Below are 19169 nucleotides of genomic sequence, written 5' to 3'. Positions count from 1 at the left end.
TGCGAAGTACAAAAATCCAGCTTATAGGGCAGTGGTAACTGGGTTGACCATATATCTACTCCTAACGCCAACACTAGAAGTAGCCGGGGAACATGCCTACGTTGGTCGCTAGATGTCTCGCGCCAGCCGGAGGACTAACTACCCCTAGAAGAGGAAAACAAAGACCTCTCTTGCCTCCAGAGAATAGACCCCAAAAGCAGGATACAAGCCCCCCACAAATAATAACGGTGAGGTAAGAGGAAATGACAAACACAGAGATGAACTAGGTTTAGCAAAGAGAGGCCCACTTACTAATAGCAGAATGTAGTAAGATAACTTATATGGTCAACGAAAACCCTAACAAAAATCCACACTGGAGATTCAAGAACCCCCGAACCGTCTAACGGCCTGGGGGGAGAACTCCAGCCTCCCTAGAGCTTCCAGCAAGGATAGGATACAGATTATGTACAAGCTGGACAAAAATGCAAACAAAAACAAATAGCAAAAAAGCAAGAAAGCAGACTTAACTTAATCAAGCAGGAACCAGGATCAGTAGACAAGAGCACTACAGATTAGCTCTGATATCAACGTTGCCAGGCATAGAACTGAAGGTCCAGGGAGCTTATATAGCAACACCCCTGACCTAACGACCCAGGTGAGCATACAAGGGATGATAGACATACCCAGAGTAAAATCACTAGTAGCCACTAGAGGGAGCCAAAAGGTAAATTCACAACAGTACCCCCCCCTTAGTGAGGGGTCACCGAACCCTCACCAAGACCACCAGGGCGATCAGGATGAGCGGCGTGAAAGGCACGAACTAAATCGGCCGCATGCACATCAGAGGCGACCACCCAGGAATTATCTTCCTGACCATAGCCCTTCCACTTGACCAGGTACTGAAGCCTCCGCCTGGAGAGACGAGAATCTAAGATCTTCTCCACCACGTACTCCAACTCGCCCTCAACCAACACCGGAGCAGGAGGCTCAGCAGAAGGAACCACAGGCACAACGTACCGCCGCAACAAGGACCTATGAAATACGTTGTGAATGGCAAACGACACCGGAAGATCCAGGCGAAAGGATACAGGATTAAGGATCTCCAATATCCTGTAAGGACCAATGAATCGAGGCTTAAATTTGGGAGAGGAGACCTTCATAGGAACAAATCGAGAAGACAGCCATACCAAATCCCCAACACGAAGTCGGGGACCCACACCGCGGCGGCGGTTGGCAAAACGCTGAGCCTTCTCCTGTGACAACTTCAAGTTGTCCACCACATGATTCCAGATCCGCTGCAACCTATCCACCACAGAATCCACTCCAGGACAGTCAGAAGGCTCCACATGTCCCGAGGAAAAACGAGGATGGAAACCGGAGTTGCAGAAAAATGGCGAAACCAAGGTGGCAGAACTAGCCCGATTATTAAGGGCAAATTCAGCCAACGGCAAGAAGGTCACCCAATCATCCTGATCAGAAGAGACAAAACACCTCAAATACGCCTCCAGAGTCTGATTAGTTCGTTCCGTTTGTCCGTTAGTCTGTGGATGAAAAGCGGACGAAAACGACAAATCAATGCCCATCCTACCACAAAAGGATCGCCAGAACCTGGAAACAAACTGGGATCCTCTGTCCGACACAATATTCTCAGGAATGCCGTGCAAACGAACCACGTTCTGGAAGAACACAGGAACCAGATCAGAAGAGGAAGGCAGCTTAGGCAAAGGAACCAGATGGACCATCTTGGAGAAACGATCACATATCACCCAGATGACAGACATGCCCTTAGACACCGGAAGATCCGAAATGAAATCCATAGAGATGTGTGTCCAAGGTCTCTTCGGGACAGGCAAGGGCAAGAGCAACCCGCTGGCACGAGAACAGCAAGGCTTAGCTCGAGCACAAGTACCACAGGACTGCACAAATGACCGCACATCCCTTGACAAGAAAGGCCACCAAAAGGACCTGGCCACCAGATCTCTGGTGCCAAAAATTCCCGGGTGCCCTGCCAACACTGAGGAATGAACCTCGGAAATGACTCTGCTGGTCCATTTAGCAGGCACAAACAATCTGTCAGGTGGACAAGAGTCAGGCCTACCAGCCTGAAATCTCTGCAACACACGTCGCAGATCTGGAGAAATAGCTGACAAGATAACTCCTTCCTTAAGAATACCCTCAGGTTCAGCGACTCCAGGAGCATCAGGCACAAAGCTCCTAGACAGAGCATCGGCCTTCACATTCTTAGAACCTGGTAAATACGAGACCACAAAGTCAAAACGGGAGAAAAACAATGACCAGCGGGCCTGTCTAGGATTCAGGCGTTTAGCAGACTCGAGATACATCAAATTTTTGTGATCAGTCAAGACCACCACACGATGCTTAGCACCCTCGAGCCAATGACGCCACTCCTCAAATGCCCACTTCATGGCCAACAACTCCCGATTGCCCACATCATAATTTCGCTCTGCCGGCGAAAACTTCCTAGAGAAAAAGGCACAAGGTCTCATAGTAGAGCAACCAGGGCCTCTCTGCGACAAAACGGCCCCTGCCCCAATCTCCGAAGCATCCACCTCAACCTGAAAGGGAAGTGAGACGTCAGGTTGGCACAAAACAGGCGCCGAAGTAAACCGGCGTTTCAACTCCTGGAAAGCCTCCATGGCAGAAGGAGCCCAGTTAGCTACATCAGAGCCTTTCTTGGTCATATCCGTCAGCGGTTTAACAACGCTAGAGAAATTTGCGATAAAACGACGGTAGAAGTTAGCAAAACCCAAGAACTTCTGAAGACTCTTAACTGACGAGGGTTGAGTCCAATCATGAATAGCTCGGACCTTGACTGGATCCATCTCCTGTCATGATCTCCATGGCCAGAGAACTAGCATAAGCCTCTATAGGAACAAGCTCTTGGAAGATGTAACTATACTGACCATGAACTAAACCTACCGCATCATCTAGAAGAAGCCAGGTAGCATGTCCTACTTTTTATCCCTATATGCCCAGCGCCGGCCGGAGAACTAAATAATGCTAGCAGAGGGAAATATAAGACCTGACTCACCTCTAGAGAAATGCCCAAAAAAAAAAGGAGACAGAAGCCCCCCACATATATTGGCGGTGATATGAGATGAAACAACAAACGCAGCAGGAAAATAGTTTTAGCAAATTTGAGGTCCGCTTTCTAGATAGCAGAAGACAGAAAGCATACTTTCATGGTCAGTAGAAAACCCTAACAAAACTCATCCAGAAATTACTTTAGGACTCTGGCATTAACTCATAATACCAGAGTGGCAATTCCTGATCAACAAGAGCTTTCCAGACACAGTAACGAAACTGCAGCTGTGAACTGGAACCAAAATACAAAAACAAAACATGGACGAATGTCCAACTTATCTAGTAGATGTCTGGGAGCAGGAACAAGCACAGAGAGGCTTCTGATAACATTGTTGACCGGCAAGCATCTAACAGAGAAGCCAGGTTATATAGCGACACCCAGATCTAATCAGAACAGGTGAACAGGGAAGATGATGTCACAAGTTCAATTCCACCAGTAGCCACCGGGGGAGCCCAGAATCCAAATTCACAACAGTACCCCCCCCTCAAGGAGGGGGCACCGAACCCTCACCAGAACCACCAGGGCGATCAGGATGGGCCCTATGAAAGGCACGAACCAGATCAGAGGCATGAACATCAGATGCAGTGACCCAAGAATTATCCTCCTGGCCATATCCCTTCCACTTGACCAGATACTGGAGTCTCCGTCTGGAAACACGGGAGTCTAGGATTTTTTCCACAACGTACTCCAACTCACCCTCAACCAACACCGGAGCAGGAGGCTCAACGGAAGGCACAACCGGTGCCTCATACCTGCGCAATAACGACCGATGAAAAACGTTATGAATAGAAAAGGATGCAGGGAGGTCCAAACGGAAGGAAACAGGGTTAAGAATCTCCAATATTTTATACGGACCGATGAACCGAGGCTTAAACTTAGGAGATGAGACCCTCATAGGGACAAAACGAGAAGACAACCACACCAAATCTCCAACACAAAGCCGAGGACCAACACGACGGTGACGGTTGGCAAAAAGCTGAGTCTTCTCCTGGGACAACTTTAAATTGTCCATCACCTGCCCCCAGATATGATGCAATCTCTCCACCACCGCATCCACTCCAGGACAATCCGAGGATTCCATCTGACCGGAGGAAAATCGAGGATGGAACCCCGAATTACAGAAAAACGGGGAAACCAAGGTGGCAGAGCTGGCCCGATTATTGAGGGCGAACTCCGCCAATGGCAAAAAAGCAACCCAATCATCCTGGTCAGCAGACACAAAACACCTCAGATATGTCTCCAGGGTCTGATTAGTCCGCTCGGTCTGGCCATTAGTCTGAGGGTGAAAAGCAGACGAAAAAGACAAATCTATGCCCATCCTAGCACAAAATGCCCGCCAAAATCTAGACACAAATTGGGTTCCTCTGTCAGAAACGATATTCTCAGGAATACCATGCAAACGAACAACATTTTGAAAAAACAGGGGCACCAACTCGGAAGAAGAAGGCAATTTGGGCAGGGGAACCAAATGAACCATCTTAGAAAAACGGTCACACACCACCCAGATGACAGACATCTTCTGAGAAACAGGCAGATCTGAAATAAAATCCATCGAGATGTGTGTCCAAGGCCTCTTAGGAATAGGCAAGGGCAACAATAATCCACTAGCCCGAGAACAACAAGGCTTGGCCCGAGCACAAACGTCACAAGACTGCACAAAGCCTCGCACATCTCGTGACAGGGAAGGCCACCAGAAGGATCTTGCCACCAAATCCCTGGTACCAAAAATTCCAGGATGACCTGCCAACGCAGAAGAATGCACCTCAGAGATGACTTTACTGGTCCAATCATCAGGAACAAACAGCCTATCAGGCGGACAACGATCCGGTCTATCCGCCTGAAACTCCTGCAAGGCCCGCCGCAGGTCTGGAGAAACGGCTGACAAGATAACTCCCTCCTTAAGAATACCTGTGGGGTCAGAGTTGCCAGGTGAATCAGGCTCAAAACTCCTAGAAAGGGCATCCGCCTTAACATTCTTAGAACCTGGTAGGTACGATACCACAAAATTAAACCGAGAAAAAAATAATGACCAGCGCGCCTGTCTAGGATTCAGGCGCCTGGCGGTCTCAAGATAAATCAAATTTTTGTGGTCAGTCAATACCACCACCTGATGTCTGGCCCCCTCGAGCCAATGGCGCCACTCCTCAAACGCCCACTTCATGGCCAAAAGCTCCCGATTCCCAACATCATAATTCCGCTCAGCGGGCGAAAATTTACGGGAAAAGAAGGCACAAGGCCTCATCACGGCGCAGTCAGAACTTTTCTGCGACAACACTGCCCCAGCTCCGATCTCAGAAGCGTCGACCTCAACCTGAAAAGGAAGAGTCACATCAGGCTGACGCAACACAGGGGCAGAAGAAAAACAGCGCTTAAGCTCCTGAAAGGCCTCCACAGCATCAGGGGACCAATTAGCAACATCAGCACCCTGTCTAGTCAAATCGGTCAATGGCTTAACGACATCCGAAAAACCAGAAATAAATCGACGATAAAAGTTGGCAAAGCCCAAAAATTTCTGAAGACTTTTAAGAGAAGAGGGCTGCGTCCAATCACAAATAGCTTGAACCTTGACAGGATCCATCTCAATGGAAGAGGGAGAAAAAATATATCCCAAAAAGGAAATTCTCTGAACCCCAAAAACGCACTTAGAACCCTTGACACACAGAGAATTAGACCGCAAAACCTGAAAAACCCTCTTAACTTGCCGGACATGAGAGTCCCAGTCATCCGAAAAAATCAGAATATCATCCAGATACACTATCATAAATTTATCCAAAAAATCGCGGAAAATATCATGCATAAAGGACTGGAAGACTGAAGGGGCATTAGAAAGACCAAAAGGCATCACCAAATACTCAAAGTGGCCCTCGGGCGTATTAAATGCGGTTTTCCACTCATCCCCCTGCCTGATCCGCACCAAATTATACGCCCCACGGAGATCAATCTTAGAGAACCACTTGGCCCCCTTTATGCGAGCAAACAAATCAGTCAGCAACGGCAATGGGTATTGATATTTAACCGTGATTTTATTCAAAAGCCGATAATCAATACATGGTCTCAAAGAGCCGTCTTTTTTTGACACAAAGAAAAAACCGGCTCCTAAGGGAGATGACGATGGACGAATATGTCCCTTTTCCAAGGACTCCTTTATATATTCTCGCATAGCAGTATGTTCAGGCACAGACAGATTAAATAAACGACCCTTTGGGTATTTACTACCCGGAATTAAATCTATAGCACAATCGCACTCACGGTGCGGAGGTAGTGAACCAAGCTTGGGTTCTTCAAAGACGTCACGATAGTCAGACAGGAACTCAGGGATTTCAGAGGGGATAGATGATGAAATGGACACCAAAGGTACGTCCCCATGAGTCCCCTTACATCCCCAGCTCAACACAGACATAGCTCTCCAGTCAAGGACTGGGTTGTGAGACTGCAGCCATGGCAATCCCAGCACCAAATCCTCATGTAGATTATACAGCACTAGAAAACGAATAGTCTCCTGGTGATCCGGATTAATACACATAGTCACTTGTGTCCAGTATTGTGGTTTATTATTAGCCAATGGGGTGGAGTCAATCCCCTTCAGAGGAATAAGAGTTTCCAAAGGCTCTAAATCATACCCACAACGATTGGCAAAGGACCAATCCATAAGACTCAAAGCGGTGCCAGAGTCGATATAGGCGTCAGTAGTAATAGATGACAAAGAGCAAATCAGGGTCACAGACAAAATAAATTTAGACTGTAAAGTGCCAATGGAAACAGATTTATCAAGCTTTTTAGTACGTTTAGAGCATGCTGATATAACATGAGTAGAATCCCCACAATAGAAACACAACCCATTTTTCCGTCTAAAATTCTGCCGCTCGCTTCTGGACAGAATTCTATCACACTGCATGCTTTCTGGCGTCTTCTCAGTGGACACCGCCAGATGGTGCACTGGTTTGCGCTCCCGCAGACGCCTATCGATCTGAATGGCCATTGTCATGGACTCATTCAGACCCGCAGGCACAGGGAACCCCACCATAACATCCTTAATGGCATCAGAGAGACCCTCTCTGAAAGTAGCCGCCAAGGCACACTCATTCCACTGAGTAAGCACAGACCATTTACGGAATCTTTGGCAGTAAATTTCAGCTTCATCTTGCCCCTGCGATAGGGACATCAAAGTTTTTTCTGCCTGAAGTTCCAAATGAGGTTCCTCATACAGCAAGCCCAAGGCCAAAAAAAACGCATCCACATTGCGCAACGCAGGATCCCCTGGTGCCAATGCAAAAGCCCAGTCTTGAGGGTCGCCGCGGAGCAAGGAAATCACAATCCCAACCTGCTGTGCAGGGTCTCCAGCAGAACGAGATTTCAGGGACAAAAATAGCTTACAATTATTTCTAAAATTCTGAAAGCTAGATCTATTCCCTGAGAAGAATTCCGGCAAAGGAATTCTCGGCTCAGATACCGGAGCATGAATAATAAAATCTTGCAAATTTTGTACTTTCGTGGTGAGATTATTCAAACCTGCAGTTACACTCTGAAGATCCATTATAAACAGGTGGACACAGAGCCATTCAAAGATTAGAAGGAGAGAGAAAAAAAAGAAAGACTGCAGCATAGACAGACTGGCAAGTGATCCAATTAAGAGCACAGAAAAAAAAAAAAAAAAAAAAAAAAACTCTCAGCAGACTTCTTATTTCTCTCCTTTCTCAGCCAAGGATTTTAACCCTTTAGTGGGCCGGTCAAACTGTCATGATCTCCATGGCCAGAGAACTAGCATAAGCCTCTATAGGAACAAGCTCTTGGAAGATGTAACTATACTGACCATGAACTAAACCTACCGCATCATCTAGAAGTAGCCAGGTAGCATGTCCTACTTTTTATCCCTATATGCCCAGCGCCGGCCGGAGAACTAAATAATGCTAGCAGAGGGAAATATAAGACCTGACTCACCTCTAGAGAAATGCCCCAAAAAAAAAGGAGACAGAAGCCCCCCACATATATTGGCGGTGATATGAGATGAAACAACAAACGCAGCAGGAAAATAGTTTTAGCAAATTTGAGGTCCGCTTTCTAGATAGCAGAAGACAGAAAGCATACTTTCATGGTCAGTAGAAAACCCTAACAAAACTCATCCAGAAATTACTTTAGGACTCTGGCATTAACTCATAATACCAGAGTGGCAATTCCTGATCAACAAGAGCTTTCCAGACACAGTAACGAAACTGCAGCTGTGAACTGGAACCAAAATACAAAAACAAAACATGGACGAATGTCCAACTTATCTAGTAGATGTCTGGGAGCAGGAACAAGCACAGAGAGGCTTCTGATAACATTGTTGACCGGCAAGCATCTAACAGAGAAGCCAGGTTATATAGCGACACCCAGATCTAATCAGAACAGGTGAACAGGGAAGATGATGTCACAAGTTCAATTCCACCAGTAGCCACCGGGGGAGCCCAGAATCCAAATTCACAACAATCTCCACAGCAGAAGGGGAAAAAATGAACCCCAAAAAGGGAACCTTCTGTACACCAAAGAGACACTTTGAGCCTTTTACAAACAAAGAATTTTCACGCAGAATCTCAAAAACCATCCTGACCTGCTCCACATGCGAGTCCCAATCATCAGAAAAAACCAGAATATCATCCAGATAAACAATCAAAAATTTATCCAGATACTTCCGGAAAATGTCATGCATGAAGGACTGAAAAACTGAAGGTGCATTAGAGAGCCCAAATGGCATCACCAAGTACTCAAAATGACCTTCGGGCGTATTGAATGCAGTTTTCCATTCATCGCCCTGCCTAATGCGCACAAGGTTGTACGCACCACGAAGGTCTATCTTGGTGAACCACTTGGCACCTTTAATCCGGGCAAACAAATCTGACAACAGCGGCAAAGGATACTGAAATTTGACAGTGATCTTATTTAAAAGCCGATAGTCAATACAAGGCCTCAAAGATCCGTCCTTTTTGGCCACAAAAAAGAATCCCGCACCAAGAGGGGAAGAAGAAGGACGGATATGCCCCTTCTCAAGAGACTCCTTGATATATGAACGCATCGCGGTATGTTCAGGTACCGACAGATTAAACAGTCTCCCCTTAGGAAACTTACTGCCAGGAATCAAATCTATTGCACAGTCACATTCCCTATGAGGAGGCAGTGCACTGGACTTAGACTCGCTGAAGACATCCTGATAATCAGACAAATACGCCGGAACTTCCGAAGGCGTAGAAGAAGCAATAGACAAGGGCAGGGAATCTCCATGAATTCCATGGCAGCCCCAACTTGACACTGACATAGCCTTCCAGTCCAAGACTGGATTATGGGTCTGTAACCATGGCAAACCCAAAACAACCAAATCATGCATTTTATGCAGAACAAGAAAACGTATTACCTCCCGATGTTCGGGAGTCATGCACATGGTAACCTGTGTCCAAAACTGCGGTTTATTTTTTGCCAATGGCGTAGAATCAATACCCCTAAGAGGGATAGGATTTTCCAATGGCTCAAGAACAAATCCGCAGCGCTTGGCAAATGACAGATCCATAAGGCTCAGGGCCGCACCTGAGTCCACAAACGCCATAACAGGATACGATGACAGTGAGCAAATCAAAGTTACAGATAGAATAAATTTAGGTTGCAAATTACCAATGGCGACCGGACTAACAACCTTAGTAAGACGTTTAGAGCATGCTGAGATAACATGTGTAGAATCACCACAGTAGTAACACAAGCCATTCTGGCGTCTATGAATTTTCCGCTCATTTCTAGTCAGGATTCTATCACATTGCATTAAATCAGGTGCCTGTTCAGACAACACCATGAGGGAATTTGCGGTTTTGCGCTCCCGCAACCGCCGGTCGATTTGAATAGCCAGGGCCATAGAATCATTCAGACCTGTGGGAATGGGAAAACCCACCATCACATTCTTAATGGCTTCAGAAAGGCCATTTCTAAAATTTGCAGCCAATGCACACTCGTTCCATTGGGTCAGCACGGACCATTTCCGAAATTTTTGGCAATACACTTCAGCCTCGTCCTGGCCCTGAGACATCGCCAGCAAGGCTTTTTCTGCCTGAATCTCAAGATTGGGTTCCTCATAAAGCAAACCGAGTGCCAGAAAAAACGCATCAATGTCAGCCAATGCCAGATCTCCTGGCGCCAGCGAGAAAGCCCAATCCTGAGGGTCGCCCCGTAAAAAAGAAATAACAATTTTTACTTGCTGAGCGGAGTCTCCAGATGAACAGGGTCTCAGGGACAAAAACAATTTACAATTATTCCTGAAATTTCTAAATTTAAATCGGTCTCCGGAAAACGGTTCAGGAATCGGTATCTTAGGTTCTGACATAGGATTTCTGATAACATAATCTTGTATGCCCTGCACACGAGCAGCAAGCTGGTCCACACTTGTAATCAAGGTCTGGACATTCATGTCTGCAGCAAACACAAGCCACTCAGAGGTAAAGGGGAAAAGAAAAAAAAATGAGAGAGAGAAAAAAAAACTCAGAACTTTCTTTCTTATAATCCCGCTTCTGCAATGCATTTAACATTTAATACTGGCCTGGCAAACTGTTATGACCCCAATGGCGAGGGTCTCAGAGATATCAGCAAGTCTGCGAAGTACAAAAATCCAGCTTATAGGGCAGTGGTAACTGGGTTGACCATATATCTACTCCTAACGCCAACACTAGAAGTAGCCGGGGAACATGCCTACGTTGGTCGCTAGATGTCTCGCGCCAGCCGGAGGACTAACTACCCCTAGAAGAGGAAAACAAAGACCTCTCTTGCCTCCAGAGAATAGACCCCAAAAGCAGGATACAAGCCCCCCACAAATAATAACGGTGAGGTAAGAGGAAATGACAAACACAGAGATGAACTAGGTTTAGCAAAGAGAGGCCCACTTACTAATAGCAGAATGTAGTAAGATAACTTATATGGTCAACGAAAACCCTAACAAAAATCCACACTGGAGATTCAAGAACCCCCGAACCGTCTAACGGCCCGGGGGGAGAACTCCAGCCTCCCTAGAGCTTCCAGCAAGGATAGGATACAGATTATGTACAAGCTGGACAAAAATGCAAACAAAAACAAATAGCAAAAAAGCAAGAAAGCAGACTTAACTTAATCAAGCAGGAACCAGGATCAGTAGACAAGAGCACTACAGATTAGCTCTGATATCAACGTTGCCAGGCATAGAACTGAAGGTCCAGGGAGCTTATATAGCAACACCCCTGACCTAACGACCCAGGTGAGCATACAAGGGATGATAGACATACCCAGAGTAAAATCACTAGTAGCCACTAGAGGGAGCCAAAAGGTAAATTCACAACACTTGGTGCAACAGCTCTCCAAGGTGTGATGACTCCTTTTTAGATGCAGAATAATGAGCAGATCTAATTTGATGCAGGTGTTAGTTTTGGGTATGAAAATTTACAGGGTGATTCCATAATTTTTTCCTCAGAAATGAGTGATTCCATAATTTTTTCCCTCTGCTTGTTCTAAAAAAGTAACCATTACTGACTACCACATTTTTTGTTCTGGATTTCTTTTAGTGTTTGTTAAAGCCAGAAAGTTGCCATTTGAAATGACTTTAGTTTTGTGCTATGTCTGTGATCTCCTTTTTTTCTACAAAAGTAAACAACTGAATGAACATCTTCCAAGGCCGGTGATTCCATAATTTTTGCCAGGGGTTGTAGTAAAAGTAAATGTATAGTAGATCTATCCTGTGACTTTGATGCCTTTTTAACGCTCTAGGTTTTCTCTACTATTAGCCCAGTCATGACAAAAAAGTTTGTGGTTTATCAAAAAGCAACATAGATAATAAAATGGCACGATCTCAGCAGGCCGATGGGTTGTCATGGCAGTTAGGGACCTGCAGAGGCCCCACAACTGCCATCTTGATCTCCTGTGAAATCCAGCCAGTAGCTGGGCTTCACCGAACATAATTTTATCTACAGCTCTGGAAAAAATTAAGAGAGCACCACATCAGAACCCTGTCATGGGCAGCCCAATCTCCAGACCTGAACCCCATTGAAAACCTCTGGAATGTAATCAAGAGGATGATGAATAGTCACAAGCCATCAAACAAAGAAGAACTGCTTACATTTTTGCGCCAGGAGCAGTGTGAAAGACTGGTGGAAAGCATGCCAAGACGCATAAAAGCTGTGATTAAAAATCATGGTTATTCCACAAAATATTGATTTCTGAACTCTTCCTGAGTTAAAACATTAGTATTGTTGTTTCTAAATGATTATGAACTTGTTTTCTTTGCATTATTTGAGGTCTGAAAGCACTGGTTGTTTTTTTTACATTTTGACCATTTCTTCTTTTCAGAAAAAAAAATACTAAATTTCTTGCTTGGAAATTCGGAGACATGTTGTCAGAAGTTTATGGAATAAAAGACCAATTTACATTTTACTCATAAATATACCTATAAAGAGAAAAATCAGAAAAACTGAACATTTTGCAGTGGTCTCTAGTGTTGAGCATTCCGATACTGCAAATATCGGGTATCGGCAGATATTCGCTGTATCGGAATTCCAATACCGAGTTCCGATAATTTTGCGATATCGGGAATCGGGATCGGGATCCATATTCATGTAAAAAATAAAGAATAAAAATAAAAAATATGGATATACTCACCCACCGACGGCCCCTGGCTCGCAGCGGTGCAACCGGCAGCCTCCGTTCCTAAGAATGCAGTGAGTGTAGGACCTGCGATGACGTCGCGGTCTTGTGATTGGTCGCGTGACCGCTCATGTGACCGCTCACGTGACCGCGACGTCATCGAAGGTCCTTCACTCTTTGCATTCTTAGGAACGGAGGCAGACGCTTGCAGCGGTGACAGCCAGGGCTCGGGTGAGTATATCCATATTTTTTTTTTTTATTCTTTATTTTTTACATGAATATGGATCCCAGGGTCTGAAGGAGAGTTTCCTCTCCTTCAGACCCTGGGAACCATCCAGGATCACTTCCGATATTTGTGTCCCATTGACTTGTATTGGTATCGGGTATCGGTATCGGCGATATCCGATATTTTTTGGATATCGGCCGATCCAATCCGATACCAATACTTTCAAATATCGGAAGGTATCGCTCAACACTAGTGGTCTCCTAATTTTTGCCGGAGTTGTATATGCTGCAATACTGTAGAATGTCAGTATATAGAACAAGCGATCAGACAATCACATGGCTAATTTCCCTAAAACGTAAAGTAGAAAATAAAAAAAGTTTTTAAAAATATGACATAATTTGAGTCAACCTTATTTTCCCTGTTAATAATAAAGCAAAAAAAGGTATATTTGGTATTGCCATGATTGGTATTCACAAAAGTCAAATGTATCAAAATATATGCAACATCTGCAGTGGGAGTATTGTGTACAGAGACTGCTGTAGCTGGGAATAAGCAGGAGACATTATTGCTTATTTTGCTGCCCTGTCGTGGAGATCATTTTTGGAGTCACTGATTTTGGAGGAGGGGCTGGACTTGCACCCTCCATTCCACTTCCTCCCAAAGATATTAGATTGGGTTGAAGTCTGGGTTCTGAGATAATGCTCATGTTCTTTCACACCAAACTCCCCCTACCATGTCTTTATGGAGCTTGCTGGTGCCCTGGGCATAGTCATGGGGAACAGAAAAGGGTCTTCCCCAAACTATTTCCACAAAGCTGGAATTAGAATTTTCCAAAATGTCTTGTGTTGAAGCATTAAGTTTTTCTTTCACTGGAACTAAGGGGCTGAGGCCGTAGCGATTCCTTCCACTTTTCTCAATAATATCTCTCACAGGTGATGGTAGGAAGAAATAAACGTCATGAAGTGACGTTAAACCAATGCCATGCTCCATACGTGGTGAGTAGGGTCTATTGCAGTTCATGGAAGGTAGAGATTAAAAAATGAATGTGTAAAGAAGGGAGTTAAAAGAATTAATTTTATACAATACGTATTATATTTGAGGTAGAAGACTGAGAGTGAATAGAATAAAAAACAAATAACAAACCTAGAAACGACTGGTCTATGGAGATACAGATTCCTATCACTTGTGTCTGGCCGGATTCCCAGTGCACAGATGCCGACCCCATCCTGTCACATTGGTAGAATTACTGCTGGATTATGGAGCAGCAGATGCAGTAGGTCGGATTCAATCTAGAAAGAGTTTGATTCATATTCATTATCTCACAATGGAAGAAAACAAATGGCAGCTCAATGTCCCTTTGTGTGGCAATATATAACACTAAACAGTCGGCTCTGCTGGGCACCCATAGAGGCCTTGTGTGGGTAAATAAAGAACTGGCATAAGACCGACATTGTCTACTCCTTCAAATAATAAGTGTCCTACATAAGTCACTCCTCATCAGTATGAGTTGGACACATAATGCACCCATTGTTTGGAGCGATTAATGGCTAGATCCCTTTTTTTCTTTTTTCGTCAAACTTGGAGTTGATCCATACAGTGATGAATGTAGGATGAATAGGACACTCTTATATTGAACCATTAGTATCACAAATAGTATAATTCTAAATATATTTTAATTCCAGATAAAATCCAAGAGTTCTTAAGATTGGAACAAATATGGCATATGGCGGCCACCATTCTTCTTCCGGGGTCTGGCATCCGGCTTCCAGCTTCTCACTCGGCACAGATGGAGGTAAGCCGAGATCTCCATCCATGCCTGCCTATACACGATGTCTACAGGAAAATGGCCACGGATGCGGCGCAGGCGCAGATGGATATCTCGGGACCAAGATCTCAGGAGTAGTGTTGAGCATTCCGATACCGCAAGTATCGGGTATCGGCCGATATTTGCGGTATCGGAATTCCGATACCAAGTTCCGATATTTTTGCGATATCGGGAATCGGGATCGGGATGCATATTCATGTGTAAAATAAAGAATAAAAATAAAAAATAGGGATATACTCACCCTCGGACGCACCCTGGTTGTAACCGCTGCAACCGGCAGCCTCCGTTCCTAAGAATGAGCGAGTGAAGGACCTGCGATGACGTCGCGGTCTTGTGATTGGTCGCGTAACCGCTCACGTGACCGCGACGTCATTGAAGGTCCTTCACTCGCTCATTCTTAGGAACGGAGGCTGCCGGTTGCAGCGGTTACAACCAGGGTGCGTCCGAGGGTGAGTATATCCCTATTTTTTATTTTTATTCTTTATTTTACACATGAATATGGATCCCAGGGCCTGAAGGAGAGTTTCCTCTCCTTCAGACCCTGGGAACCATCCAGGATCACTTCCGATATTTGTGTCCCATTGACTTGTATTGGTATCGGGTATCGGTATCGGCGATATCCGATATTTTTCGGATATCGGCCGATACAATCCGATACCGATACTTTCAAATATCGGAAGGTATCGCTCAACACTACTCAGGAGATGAGATCTCAGCACCAAGATCTCCATCTGTGCATGCACCGCTCCTGAAGCCATTTTCCCAGAGTTCACCGCATAGTAAACAGTGTGGGGGCTCTGGGCTTTCACAAAATGTCACCCGCTTCGCCACTCTTGCCTCCTTCAGCAGCGACCCTGGGACCCTGCTCCACTGCGGCCTGCACCAACGAACACCAGCAGCGACCCTGGGACCCCGCTTTACCGCAGCCACCACCCCCGGTAAGCAATAAGATGCCTGTATTGTAAGAAGCACCACCATTTTATTAAAAAAAAAGGTTATTTTCTCCTCTAAATTTGAGGTGTGTCTTATAATCCGGTGCATCTTATAAACCGCAAAATATGGTACTCTCCCAACCAAATTTTGACCAACCATTCCATATTATAAAAATTCACAAGTCACAGCTGAAGTGTTAGGCTGTTTACCAAGACCCTTTCATTCAGGCTAGCCAAGCCTCCAAAACTCCAAAAATTTAAGCACAATTGGAAAAATTCCCCACAATTTAAAATTCGGAGTAAATTTATTGTAAATCTGAAATCTATATATAAATAAACACAATAGTTGAAATAATCTGCATTTCACTTTTAGTACCACGTTAGGAAGCAGATGTTATCCCACGCTCAAGCACAAAGATTTTTATGATGTTGATCATACATTTTTATATAATATATATTTAAATATTGTTATCCTTTTAATGTTTTTATAACACTTCGGAAAATCCAATGGTCTAGAGGGAAGTTTAATGTTTGCTGTTCTGAGATCATTTCAATCCATGCAGGGAATGGGACAAAATCACTTTTAAGTCTGCCTGAAGGAAATCTATCTTGGCAAGTTGACAAGCAGAATTAGTTATTAAAGACATATCACATGAATAAAGACACCACTGTAAGGAAAAACCACAAAAGAGTTTACACTTGCATATGAAATAACAAAACGTAAAATAGAAACAATAAGTTACATAGTTTTTTTGTATTTACTATACGTCTCCAATGACCCTTTCCATACAACAAGCCGGTGTATAAATTAATAGCAATTCTAGTCATTGATTAAAACTTGTGTAATTATTCTACTTGTGCAGCTCTGATTTATGAAGTCATTGAGTACGATAGTGTGTGATTTAAGTTGTAAATGGAGCTTAGCTAAACACTTAAAGGAATTTTCCAGCTTTGAATGACTTTGCTTTATGAGCAGGTTGTCTAAGTTTTGCTAAAATGTTCTTGGATGATTTATTTATATTCAAAAAGTTTATATTCACCCCTTCCCTCTAAAACCATTGTTGGATTATTGACCAGAAGAAAAAAATTATATTTTTTGCGTGTACTGTCCAAACAAGTACAACATTTTTTTTTAAACTTTTTAGGTTGCTTCCATAATTTTTATGTCTCTTTTTTTTTTCAAATTTTCATATTCCGACACCTTAAATTTCCCACTAAGTTCTTCTTTGAAATGGTAATTAAAACATCTGATTAAGGACAGTCAGAGACTGCTTCTGACGAAACCAGGATCAGTTTATTGTATTTTCAAACCCTTTTAGGTAATCAAATGTTATGAAATTCACAGCTCCTAGTGAATTTGAACAGTTTGCGATGCGATTGGAGCAAATAGCCAAAATGCACCCCCTAAACCCCCAATCAGTTACAGAAGGCTGACATGACCCCACACGTGATCACTTGGGCGTACATATAATAATTTGCAGCTATCATATCACATGGTATTGTAGAAATCGCAGGAACGTGAGATGTTGTCACGGACATGAGGCATGTCAAGAGTTAACAGGTTTATTTACAGGGGAATATGTAACACCCCAGGGTCCTGGTTGTTACAGTGGCATTGCTTTCCTCATGGGAAAAGTGATATCACGCCTGGAAGTGAGGTAAGATCTCTTTCATCAGGGAACCACAAAGCACACAACATGTTCAAACTCCAGGCCAGAAGGGGGAGCTTTGATCCAGCTTGTGGGTGGCTCCCCTATATATATATATTCTGGTCTGGAGTGAAAGTCAGTTAGTTCCTGTCAGAGAGACAGAGGGAAAGGAAGCAGAGGGGCTGTGCAGCCACGAGAAAGTGCTGCAGCTCCTGGAGAGTCAGAGAATTGGAGAAGGCCAGAGAGGAGCTTGTCATGGAACATCAGCTGAGGTGGGCTGGTACGAAAGGAGTGTAGCTGAGTGGACATGGGAGTCTGCAGCTCCTGGCAGAAAGAGAGAGAAAATACAGAAGGAAGAAGAGCGTGTAGTGAGTATGCAGGAGAGCGAAGCACGGGAGAGTGACAATTGGGGAGTACAGCTGCAACAGGGCTACCTCCCTGGCAGAGCACAGACAACGGTAGCCGGAAGACTGAGGTTATGAGGGACTCCAAGACTTACAGCAGAAACCGGCAGGACACCTGGATTACACATCACCTGACCACCCTAATACCCAGGAGACACAGTGACGCATAGAGCCTCGGTAGTGATAGAGAACCTGTAAAAAGGCTCGAGCCACCTGTCATAGGGGTTTGTGTCCCACCTTTAAGGAGGACAGAAAGAACTGTGATGATCTTGACAGAAGCCATAGGTAGCAAGGGACTACAGCACTGTGCAAGTAGGAAGGCTTCTAACTCCACCTGGTAAAGGGGACTCTGAACTCGCTTCCAAGCTGGCTGGACCCTGCCTGTACCTGAGAACTGGTGCCCTGGACAGTGGCTGCCTGAAGTCTTCAGTAAACCAGGTAAACAGACTGCAAATCTGCGTCCTCTGTGTCCACCACCGAGACATCCTCTTTAGGTACCGGACCCGGTATTGAGTACCCCACAGCCCTAGCGGGCATTTCAAATACTCCACGCAGGGAGGTAAAGGGTTAAACAGTATGAATGGCAAAGTGAAGTACAACGGTACAAATAATGACACTTCAGTAGCAAGAGGATCAAGAAGTCCTAACACTGCAGCTCCTGCTGCAAACTCAATAGTGCTGGCAATGGCGGGAGCATGGCCTTTTCAAGGATGGTCCTGTAGTCGTTGGTCTGTCTTCTGGTGGCAGTGGTCGGTCTCCAGTACCTCCCACTGCCCCTTGTCCATAAAACGATGTGGATAACAAAAGCACGGGCAACAATCCTTTGCGAGCTCAACGTGGCTCCTTAAGTATCTTAGCGGGGTAGTCAGGTAATAAGGGTCAGGACAACTATTCTCTGCCCACGTCAGGGTGCAAGTGTCAGTCCCGTGTGTGGTCTCTCTTGGGCAGCGCGTGTGCGGTACTCACGGTCACATAGTGTACGGTGCCTGGTTCTCTCTGGCGGTCACTGGACACTGCACGTATCATAGATAGATGATGATAATGGATAGATAGATAATAGATAGATAATAGATAGATGATGATAATAGATAGATAATAGATAGATGATAGATAGATAAATAATAGATAGATAGATAGATGATGATAATATATAGATAATAGATAATAGATAGATGATAGATAGATAATAGATAGATGATGATAATGGATAGATAGATAGATAGATAGATAGATAGATAGATAGATAGATAGATAGATAGATAGATAGTGTGTGGGTCTGTGTATGTTTCATTTGTTTATTAGTTTATGATATATTCCAGTCAATGTATATGGAAAATTTTACCATTCAGATTTTTATTTTTAAATCTAACCAATATGTTTGACATGCAAGTGAATTCTTGATGTAATCCTCTCTGGACTTGGCTTTTACA

At 44.4% G+C, this 19169-nt stretch overlaps 1 protein-coding gene across 3 annotated transcripts in view; it reads right to left on the bottom strand.

Annotated features, from left to right (window-relative positions):
* LOC143809067 (uncharacterized) overlaps positions 1 to 19169 on the bottom strand; it is a 55282-nt gene that overhangs the window by 8778 nt on the left and 27335 nt on the right. The window contains exon 3 of one of the 3 annotated variants that reach the window (XR_013222053.1): positions 14073 to 14218. The exons of the other annotated variants lie outside the window; for them this stretch is intronic. The gene's annotated coding sequence lies outside the window, so the exon portion shown is untranslated. The remainder of the gene's footprint in view (positions 1 to 14072; positions 14219 to 19169) is intronic. 3 annotated transcript variants of the gene reach the window in all.

Source organism: Ranitomeya variabilis, chromosome 2 (assembly GCF_051348905.1).
Source record: "Ranitomeya variabilis isolate aRanVar5 chromosome 2, aRanVar5.hap1, whole genome shotgun sequence".
Lineage (NCBI taxonomy): Eukaryota > Metazoa > Chordata > Amphibia > Anura > Dendrobatidae > Ranitomeya > Ranitomeya variabilis.
Note: the sequence above shows the minus strand (reverse complement) of the source record. Positions and strands in the feature narration are given on the sequence as shown.